The sequence below is a fragment of the Xylocopa sonorina genome, unplaced genomic scaffold (genome assembly GCF_050948175.1).
Source record: "Xylocopa sonorina isolate GNS202 unplaced genomic scaffold, iyXylSono1_principal scaffold0024, whole genome shotgun sequence".
NCBI classification, from domain to species: domain Eukaryota; kingdom Metazoa; phylum Arthropoda; class Insecta; order Hymenoptera; family Apidae; genus Xylocopa; species Xylocopa sonorina.
The window spans coordinates 2,903,015-2,915,482 of NW_027490095.1; positions in this window are offsets into that span (position 1 = coordinate 2,903,015).

The following is a 12,468-nucleotide window of genomic DNA, read 5'->3' on the forward strand; positions in this document are numbered from 1 at the left end:
GAGACAGCGGACCTTGCAGGTACGTCTGAGTGCGTGCGGTCGTGCGCGCGCGAATCTGCTGATTGCCGATAATTCAGGCAAGTATTGCAGGTTGCCTGTGTCCAGGGGTCGATGCTGGAGGTTACGAGGATGCTGACGTATGTAATGGGTGGCAGGCGCTACGCCTGACGTCACACTAGGAAATAGCGCTGGCAGATGTCTACGTATCGAAGCATTAGAGTTTTAATGCATCTTAAATCGCGATATCGCATATCATTTCTATGTTTCATGATAAGATATAATATTCATTGTGCAGTGTTATGTATACCTCGTATTCACTTCAAAAGTATGTAAATGCGACACATCCTTCCTTGGAAATAGCGTTTGCAGATGTCTCCGTACCGAAGCAATAGTTTTCTAATGCTTCTTATATCGTGATATCGCATCTCATTCCTATATTTCATGACATGATATAATATTCATTCTGGAGTGTTATGGATATCTCGTATTCACTTCAAAAGAATGTAAGTGCGACTATTCCTTCCTATTAAATAGCTTTTGCAGATGTCTAAGTGTCGTAGCAACAGAGTTCTAATGCCTTTTAGATCGCGAAATAGCACCTCATTTCTATGTTTCATGATAAGATATATTATTCATTGTGCAGTGTTATGTATACCTCGTATTCACTTCAAAATAATGAAAATGTGACACTTCCTTGCTAGGAAATAGCGTTGGCAGATGTCTACGTATCGAAGCAATAGAGATATTATGCTTCTTGGAAGCGAGATATCGCATCCCATTTCTATGTTTCACAATAAGATATAATATTCACTGAGCAGCGTTATGTATACCTCGTATTCGCTTCAAAAGAATGTAAATGCGCCTCTTCTTTGGCAGGAAATAGCGTTTGCAGATGTCTACGTATCCTAGCAATAGAGTTCTAATGCTACTTAAAACTCGATATCGCATCTCACTTCTATGCTTCACGATAGGATATAATATTCATTGCGAAGTGTCATGTATACCTCGCATTAACGTCAAAAGTATGTAAATGCGACACTTCCATGCTAGGAAATAGCGTTCGCAGATGTCTACGTATCGTAGCAAAAGTGTTCTAGTGCTTCTTAAAACTCGATGCCGCATCTCATTTCTATGTTTCACGATAACATATGATATTCATTGTGGAGTGTTATGTATACCTCGTATTCACATCAAAATGAAGTAAGTGCGGCACTTCCTTGCTCGGATGTAGAGTTTGCAGATGTCTACGTATCGAAGCAATGGAATTCTAATGCGTCTTAAATCGCGATATCGCATCTCATTTCTATGTTTCATTATAAGAGATAATATTCATAGTGCAATGTTATGTATACATCTCATTCACTTCAAAAGAATTTAAGTGCGACATTTCCTTGCTAGGAAATGGCGTTTGCAGATGTCTACGTATCGTAGCATTAGAGTTCTAATGCTTCTTAATACGAGATATCGCATCTCATTTCTATGTTTCATGATAAGGTATAATATTTATAGCGAAGTGTCAAGTATACCTCGTATTCACTTCAAAAGTGTTAAAATGCACCACTTCCATGCTAGGAAGTTGCGTTTGCAGATGTCTACGTATCGAAGCAATAGATTTCTAATGCTTCTGAAAACGCGATATCGCATCTCATTTCTATGTTTCATGATAAGAGATAATATTCATTGTGGAGTGATATGTATACCTCGCATTCACTTCAAAAGAATGTAAATGCGAAACTCCATTGCTAGGAAATAGTGTTTGCAGATGTCTACGTATCGAAGCAATTGACTTCTAATGCTTCTTAAAACGAGATATCGCAGCTTATTTCTATGTTTCATGATAAGATATAATATTCATTGCGAAGTGTCACTAATACCTCGTATTCACTTCGAATGAATGTAAATGCTACACTTCCTTGCTAGGAAATAGGGTTTGCAGATGTCTACACATCGAGGCAATAGAGTTGTTATGCTTCTTAAAACGCGTTATCGCATCTCATTTCTATGTTTCATGATAAGATACAATATTCATTGTGCAGTGTTATGTATTCCTCGTCTACACCTCAAATGAATGTAAATGCGACACTTCCTTGCTAGAAAATAACGTTTGCAGATGTCCACGTATCGTAGCAATAGAGTTCTGATGCTTATCAAAAGGCGATATCGCATCTCATTTCTATGTTTCATGATAAGATATAATATTCACTTCGAAATGTCATGTATACCTCGCATACACTTCAAATGAATGTAAGTGCGACGCTTCCTTGCTAGGAAATAGCGTTTGCAGATGTCCACGTATCGTAGCAATAGAGTTCTGATGCTTATCAAAAGGCGATATCGCATCTCATTTCTATGTTTCATGATAAGATATAATATTCACTTCGAAATGTCATGTATACCTCGCATACACTTCAAATGAATGTAAGTGCGACGCTTCCTTGCTAGGAAATAGCGCTTGCAGATGTCTACTTATCGAAGCAGTAGAGTTCTAATTCTTCTTAGAACGAGATATCGCAACTCATTTCCATGTTTCATGATAAGATATAATATTCATTGCGAAGTGTCATGTATACCTCGTAATCACTTCAAAAGAATGTAAATGCGACACTTCCTTGCTAGGAAATAGCGTTTGCAAATGTCTACGTATCGAAGCAATAGATATCTGATGCTTCTTAAAACGCGATATCACATCACATTTCTATGTTTCATGATAAGATATAATATTCATTCTGAAGTATCACTTTTACCACGCATACACTTCAAATGAATGTAAATGCGACACTACCTTGCTAGGAAATAGCGTTTGCAGATGTCTACGTATCGTAGCAATTGACTTCTAATGCTTCTTAAAACGAGTATCGCAGCTTATTTCTATGTTTCATGATAAGATATAATATTCATTGCGAAGTGTCACTAATACCTCGTATTCACTTCGAATGAATGTAAATGCTAGACTTCCTTGCTAGGAAATAGGGTTTGCAGATGTCTACACATCGAGGCAATAGAGTTCTAATGCTTCTTAAAACGCGTTATCGCATCTCATTTCTATGTTTCATGATAAGATACAATATTCATTGCGAAGTGTCATGTGTACTTGGCATACACTTCAATTGAATGTAAATGCGACACTTCTTTTATAGGAAATAGCGGTTGCAGATATCTACGTATCGTAGCAATAGAGTTCTAATGCTTCTTAAACCCGATATCGCATCTCATTTCTATGTTTCATGATAAGAAATAATTTTCATTACGAAGTGTAATATATTCCTCGTCTACACTTCGAATGAATGTAAATGCGGCACTTTCTTGCTAGGAAATGGAGTCTCCAGATGTCTACGTATCGAAGCAATAGTGTTCCAGTGCTTCTTAAAACGGGATATCGCATCTCATTTCTATGCTTCATGATAAGATATAATATTCATTGCGAAGTGTTATGTATTCCTCGTTTATACTTCAAATGAATGTAAATGCGACACTTCCTTGCTAGGAAATAGCGTTTGCAGATGTCTGCGTATCGTAGCATTAGGGATCTAATGCTTCTCAAAACGCGATATCGCATTTCATTTCTATGTTTCATGATAATATATAATATTCATTGTGCAACGTTATGTGTACCTCGCATTCACTTCAAAATAATGTAAATGCGACACTTTCTTGCTAGGAAATAGCATTTGCAGATGTCTACATATCGAGGCAATAGAGTTCTAATGCTTCTTAAAACGCGTTATCGCATCTCATTTCTATGTTTCATGATAAGATATAATATTCATTGTGCAGTGTTATGTATATCTCATCTACACTTCACATGAATGTAAATGCGACAGTTCCTTGCTAGGAAATAGCGTTTGTAGATGTCTACGTATCGAAGCAATAGATTTCTAATGCTTCTTAAATAGCGATATCGCATCTCATTTCTATGTTTCATGACAAGATATAATATTCATTGCGAAGTGTCATGTATACCTCGTATTCACTTTAAAAGAATGTAAATGCGACTCTTCCTTATTAGGAAATAGCGTTGCAGACGTATACGTATCGTAGCAATAAAGTTCTAATGCTTCTTAAATCGCGATATCGCATCTCATTTCTATCTTTCATGATAAGATATAATATCCATTGTGGAGTGTTATGTATACCTCGTATTCACTTGAAAGGAATGTAAATGCGACACTTCCATGCTGGGAAGTAGCGTTTGCAGATGTCTACGTCTCGAAGCATTAAAGTTCTAATGCTTCTCAAAACGCGATATCGCAGGTCATTTCTATGTTTCATGATAAGATATAATTTTCATTGTGTAGTGTTATGTATATCTCGTCTACACTTCAAATGAATGTAAATGCGACACTTCCTTGCTAGGAAATAGCGTTTGCAGATGTAAACGTATCGTATCAATGGAGTTCTAATGCTTCTTAAATCGCGATATCGCACCTCACTTCTACGTTTAATGGTAAGATATAATATTCATTGTGCAGTGTTATGCATATCTCGTCTACACTTCAAATGAATGTAAATGCGACACTTCCATTCTAGGAAATTACGTTTCCAGATGTCTGCGTATCGAAACAATAGAGTTCTAGTGCTTCTTAAAAAGCGATATCGCATCTCATTTCTATGATTCATGATAAGATATAATATTCATTGCGGAGTGTCATGTATACTTCTTATTCACTTCAAAAGAAAGTAAATGCGGCACTTCCTTTCTAGGAAATAGCGTTCCCAGATGTCTACGTATCGAAGCAATCGAGTTCTAATGCTTCTTACATCGCGATATCGCATCTCATTTCTATGCTTCATGATAAAATATAATATTCATTGTGGAATGTCATGTATACCTTGCATACACTTCAAAGGAATGTAAAGGCGTCCCTTCCTTGCTAGGACATAGCGCTTGCAGATGCCTACGTATCGAAGCAATAGAATTCTAATGCTTCTTAAAACGCGATATCGCATCTCATTTCTATGTTTCGTGATAAGATATAATATTCATTGTGGAGTGTTATGTATACCTCGTATTCACTTCAAAAGAATGTAAGTGCGACTCTTCCTTGCTATTAGATAGCATTCGCAGATGTCTCGGTATCGAAGAAATAGAGTTCTAATGCTTCTTGTGTTGCGATATCGCATCACATTTCTACGTATCATGATAAGATACAATATTCATTGCGAAATGAAATGTATTCCTCGCATACACTTCAAATGCATGTAAATGCGACACTTCCATGCTAGGAATTAGCGTTTGCAGATGTCTACGTATCGAAGCAATAGAGTTCTTGTGCTTCTTAAATCGCGAAATCGCATCTCATTTCTATGTTTCACGATAGGATATAATATTCATTGCGAAGTGTTATGTATACCTCGTATTCACTTCAAATGAATGTAAGTGCGACACTACCTTGCTATTTGATAGCGTTTGCAGATGTCTAAGTACCGTAGCAGAAGTGTTCTAATGCTTTTTAAATCGCGAAATCGCATCTGATTCCTATGTATCATGATAGGATATAATATTCATTGTGGAGTTTTATGTATACTTCGTTTTCACTTCAAAAGAATGTAAATGCGACACTTCCTTCCTAGGAAACAGCGTTTGCAGATGTATACGTATCGTAGCAATAGTGTTCTAATGCTCTTTAAATCGCGATATCGCATATCATTTCTATTTTTCATGATAAGATATAATATTCATTGTTTAGTGTCATGTATACCACGCATACACTTCAAATGAATGTAAATGCGACACCTCCTTGCTAGGAAACAGCGTTTGCAGATGTCTACGTATCGAAAGCAATAGGGTTCTAATGCATCTTAAATCGCGATATCGCATCTCATTTCTATGTTTCATGATAAGATATAATATTCATTGTGGAGTGTTATGTATACCACGTATTCACTTCAAAAGAATGTAAATGCGACGCTTCCTTGCTAGGAAATAGCGTCTGCAGATATCTACGTATCGAAGCAACAGAGTTCTAATGCTTCTTAAAACGAGATATCGCATCTCATATTAATGTTTTATGATAAGATATAATATTCATTGTGCAGTGTTATGTATACCTCGTATTGACTTCAAAAGAATGTAAATGCGACACTTCCTTGCTAGGCGATAGTATTGGCAGGTGTCTACGTATCGAAGCTGTAGAGTTCTAATGCTCCTTAGAACAAGATATCGCATCTCATTTTTATGTTTCATTATAAAATATAATATCCATTACGAAGTTTCACGTATACCTCGTATTCACTTCAAAACAATGTAAATGCGACACATCCCTGATAGGAAGTAGCGTTTGCAGATGTCTACGTATCGAAGTAATAGAGTTCAAGTGCTTCTCAAAACGCTGTATCGCAACACATTTCTATGTTTCATGATAAGATATAATATTCGTTGTGGAGTGTTATGTATACCTCGTATTCACTTCAAAAGAATGTAAATGCGACACTTCCTTGCTAGTAAATAGCGTCTGCAGACATCTACGTATCGTAGCAATAGAGTTCTAATGCTACTTAAAACGTGATATCGCATCTCATTTCTATGTTTCATTATAAGATATAATATTCATTGTGGAGTGTTATGTACACCTTGTATTCACTTCAAAAGAATGTAAATGCGACAGTTCCTTGCTAGGAAATAGCGTTAGCAGATATCTACGTATCGTAGCAATAGAGTTCTAATGCTTCTTAGAACGCGATATTGCATCTCATTTCTATGTTTCATGATAAGATATAATATTCATTACGGGGTGTCATGTATACCTCGTATTCACTTCATATGAATGTAAATTCGAAACTTTCTTGCTAGGAAATAGCGCTTCCAGATGTCTACGCATTGGAGCAATAGAGTTCTAATGCTACTTTAAACGCGATATCGCATGTCATTTCTTTCTCATGATAAGACATAATATTCATTGCGATGTGTTACGTATACCTCGTCTTCACTTCAAAAGAATGTAAATGCGACACTTCCTTGCTAGGAAATAGCGTCTGCAGATGTCCACGTATCGTAGAAATAGCGTTCCAATTCTTCTTAAAACGCGATATAGCATCTCATTTCTATGTTTCATTATGAGATATAATATTCATTGCGAAGTGTCATGTATACCTCGTATTCACTTCAAGAGAATGTAAATGCGACACTTCCTTGCTAGGAAATTGCGTTTGCAGGTGTCTACGTATCGTAGCATTAGAGTTCTAATGCTTCTCAAAACACGATATAGCATCTCATTTCTATGTTTCGTGATAAGATATAATATTCATTGTGTAGTGTTATGTATACCTCGTATTCACTTCAGAAGAATGTAAGTGCGACACTTCCTTGCTATTAAATAGCGTCTGCAGATGTCTACGTACCGTAGCAATAGATTTCTAATGCTTTTTAAATCCCGATATCGCATCTCATTTCTACGTTTCATGCGAAGATATAACATTCATTGTGGAGTGTTATCTATACCTCGAATTCACTTCAAATGAATGTAAATGCGACACATCGTTCCTAGGAAATAGCGTTTGTAGACGTCTCCGTATCGTAGCAATACATTTCTAATCCTTCTTAGAGCGCGATATCGCTCCTTATTACAATATTTCATGTTAAGATACAATATTCATTGCGAAGTGTCATGTATATCTCGCATGCACTTCAAATGAATGTAAATGTGATACTTCCTCGCTCGGAAATAGCAATGCCAGATGTCTATGCATCGAAGCAATAGAGTTCTAATGCTTCTTAAACCGCGATGTGGCATTTCATTTCTATATTTCGTGATAAGGTACAACAATCATCGTGGAGTGTTATGTATACCCCGTATTCACATCAAAAGAATGTAAATGCGACACTTCCTTGCTAGGAAATTGCGTTTGTAGATGTCTATGTATCGAAGCAATAGTGTTATAATGCTTCTTTAAACGCGATATCGCATCACATTTCTATGTTTCGTGATAAGATATAATATTCATTGCGAAGTGTCATGTATACCTCGTATTCCTTTCAAAAGAATGTAAATGCGACACTTCTTTGCTAGGAAATAGCGTTTGCAGATGACTACGTATCGAAGCAACAGGGTTTTAATGCTACTTAAGACGTGATATCGCATCACATTTCTATGTTTGATGATAAGATATAATATTCATTGCGAAGTGCCATATATACCTCGCATACACTTCAAATGAATGTAAATGCGACACTTCCTTCGTAGGAAACAGCGTTTGCAGATGTCTGCGTATCATAGCAATAGGGTTCTACTGCTTCTTAAAACGCGATGTCGCATACCATTTCTATGTTTCTTGATAAGATATAATAATCATTGCGAAATGTCATGTATACCTCGCATACACTTCAAATGAATGTAAATGCGATTCTCCCTTGCTAGGAAATAGCGTTTGCAGATGTCTATGTATCGAAGCAATAGAGTTCTGCTGCTTCTTAAAACGCGATATCGCATCTCACTTGTATGTTTCACAGTAAGATATAATATTCATTGCGAAGTGTCATGCATACCTCGTATCCACCTCAAAAGAATGTGAATGCGACACTTCCTTGCTAGGAAATAGCGTTTGCAGATGTCTACGTATCGTAGCATTAGAGTTCTAATGCTTCTTAAAACGAGATATCGTAACTCATTTCTATATTTCATAATAAGATATAATATTCATTGCGAAGTGTCATGTATACCTCGTATTCACTTCAAAAGAGTGTGAATGCGACTCTTCCTTGCTGGGAAGTTGCGTTTCCAGATGTCAAGGCATCGAAACAATAGAGTTCTAATGCATCTTAAAACTAGATGTCGCATCTCATTTCTATGTTCCATGATAAGATATAATTTTCGTTACGAAGTGTAATATATTCCTCGTTTATACTTCAAATGAATGTAAATGCGACACTTCCTTGCTAGGAAATAGCGTTTGCAGATGTCTGCGTATCGTAGCATTAGGGATCTAATGCTTCACAAAACGCGATATCGCATTTCATTTCTATGTTTCATGATAATATATAATATTCATTGTGCAACGTTATGTGTACCTCGCATTCACTTCAAAATAATATAAATGCGACACTTTCTTGCTAGGAAATAGCATTTGCAGATGTCTACATATCGAGGCAATAGAGTTCTAATGCTTCTTAAAACGCGTTATCGCATCTCATTTCTATGTTTCATGATAAGATATAATATTCATTGTGCAGTGTTATGTATATCTCATCTACACTTCACATGAATGTAAATGCGACAGTTCCTTGCTAGGAAATAGCGTTTGTAGATGTCTACGTATCGAAGCAATAGATTTCTAATGCTTCTTAAATAGCGATATCGCATCTCATTTCTATGTTTCATGACAAGATATAATATTCATTGTGCAGTGTTATGTATATCTCGTCTACACTTCACATGAATGTAAATGCGACAGTTCTTTCCTAGGAAATAGCGCTTGTAGATGTCTACGTGTTGAAGCAATAGTGTTCTAATGCTTCTTAAAACGCGATATCGCAAATCATTTCTATGATTCATGATAAGATATAATATTCATTGCCAAGTGTTATGTATACATCGCTTACACTTCAAAAGAATGTAAGTGCGACACTTCCCTACTTGGAAATAGCGTTGGCAGATTTTTACGTATCGTAGCAACAGAATTCCAATGCTTCTTAAGACGCAATATCGCATGTCATTTCTATGTTCCAAGATAAGATATAATATTCATTGCGAAGTGTCATGTATACCTCGTATTCACTTTAAAAGAATGTAAATGCGACTCTTCCTTGTTAGGAAATAGCGTTGCAGACGTATACGTATCGTAGCAATAAAGCTCTAATGCTTCTTAAATCGCGATATCGCATCTCATTTCTATCTTTCATGATAAGATATAATATCCATTGTGGAGTGTTATGTATACCTCGTATTCACTTGAAAGGAATGTAAATGCGACACTTCCATGCTGGGAAGTAGCGTTTGCAGATGTCTACGTCTCGAAGCATTAAAGTTCTAATGCTTCTCAAAACGCGATATCGCAGGTCATTTCTATGTTTCATGATAAGATATAATTTTCATTGTGTAGTGTTATGTATATCTCGTCTACACTTCAAATGAATGTAAATGCGACACTTCCTTGCTAGGAAATAGCGTTTGCAGATGTAAACGTATCGTATCAATGGAGTTCTAATGCTTCTTATATCGCGATATCGCACCTCACTTCTACGTTTAATGGTAAGATATAATATTCATTGTGCAGTGTTATGCATATCTCGTCTACACTTCAAATGAATGTAAATGCGACACTTCCATTCTAGGAAATTACGTTTCCAGATGTCTGCGTATCGAAACAATAGAGTTCTAGTGCTTCTTAAAAAGCGATATCGCATCTCATTTCTATGATTCATGATAAGATATAATATTCATTGCGGAGTGTCATGTATACTTCTTATTCACTTCAAAAGAAAGTAAATGCGGCACTTCCTTTCTAGGAAATAGAGTTCCCAGATGTCTACGTATCGAAGCAATCGAGTTCTAATCCTTCTTACATCGCGATATCGCATCTCATTTCTATGCTTCATGATAAAATATAATATTCATTGTGGAATGTCATGTATACCTTGCATACACTTCAAAGGAATGTAAAGGCGTCCCTTCCTTGCTAGGACATAGCGATTGCAGATGCCTACGTATCGAAGCAATAGAATTCTAATGCTTCTTAAAACGCGATATCGCATCTCATTTCTATGTTTCGTGATAAGGTATAATATTCATTGTGGAGTGTTATGTATACCTCGTTTTCACTTCAAAAGAATGTAAGTGCGACTCTTCCTTGCTATTAGATAGCATCCGCAGATGTCTCGGTATCGAAGAAATAGAGTTCTAATGCTTCTTGTGTTGCGATATCGCATCACATTTCTACGTATCATGATAAGATACAATATTCATTGCGAAATGAAATGTATTCCTCGCATACACTTCAAATGTATGTAAATGCGACACTTCCATGCTAGGAATTAGCGTTTGCAGATGTCTACGTATCGAAGCAATAGAGTTCTTGTGCTTCTTAAATCGCGAAATCGCATCTCATTTCTATGTTTCACGATAGGATATAATATTCATTGCGAAGTGTTATGTATACCTCGTATTCACTTCAAATAAATGTAAGTGCGACACTACCTTGCTATTTGATAGCGTTTGCAGATGTCTAAGTACCGTAGCAGAAGTGTTCTAATGCTTTTTAAATCGCGAAATCGCATCTGATTCCTATGTATCATGATAGGATATAATATTCATTGTGGAGTTTTGTGTATACTTCGTTTTCACTTCAAAAGAATGTAAATGCGACACTTCCTTCCTAGGAAACAGCGTTTGCAGATGTATACGTATCGTAGCAATTGGGTTCTAATGCATCTTAAATCGCGATATCGCATATCATTTCTATTTTTCATGATAAGATATAATATTCATTGTGGAGTGTTATGTATACCACGCATACACTTCAAATGAATGTAAATGCGACGCTTCCTTGCTAGGAAATAGCGTCTGCAGATATCTACGTATCGAAGCAACAGAGTTCTAATGCTTCTTAAAACGAGATATCGCATCTCATATTAATGTTTTATGACAAGATATAATATTCATTGTGCAGTGTTATGTATACCTCGTATTGACTTCAAAAGAATGTAAATGCGACACTTCCTTGCTAGGAGATAGTATTGGCAGGTGTCTACGTATCGAAGCAGTAGAGTTCTAATGCTCCTTAGAACGAGATATCGCATCCCATTTTTATGTTTCATTATAAAATATAATATCCATTACGAAGTTTCACGTATACCTCGTATTCACTTCAAAACAATGTAAATGCGACACATCCCTGATAGGAAGTAGCGTTTGCAGATGTCTACGTATCGAAGTAATAGAGTTCAAGTGCTTCTCAAAACGCTGTATCGCAACACATTTCTGTGTTTCATGATATGGTATAATATTCATTGCGAAGTGTCATGTATACCTCGCATACACTTCAAGTGATTGTAAATGCGACACATCCTAGCTAGGAAATAGCGCTTGCAGATATCTACGTATCGTAGCATTAGAGTTCTAAAGCTTCTCAAAACGCGATATCGCATCTTCTTTCTATGTGTCATGATAATGTATAATATTCGTAGTGCAGTGTTATGTATATCTCGTCTACACTTCAAATGAATGTAAATGCGACACTTCCATGCTAGGAAATAGCGTTTGCAGATGTCTATGTATCGAAGCAATAGAGTTCTGCTGCTTCTTAAAACGCGATATCGCATCTCACTTGTATGTTTCACAGTAAGATATAATATTCATTGCGAAGTGTCATGCATACCTCGTATCCACTTCAAAAGAATGTAAATGCGACACTTCCTTGCTAGGAAATAGCGTTTGCAGATGTCTACGTATCGTAGCATTAGAGTTCTAATGCTTCTTAAAACGAGATATCGTAACTCATTTCTATATTTCATAATAAGATATAATATTCATTGCG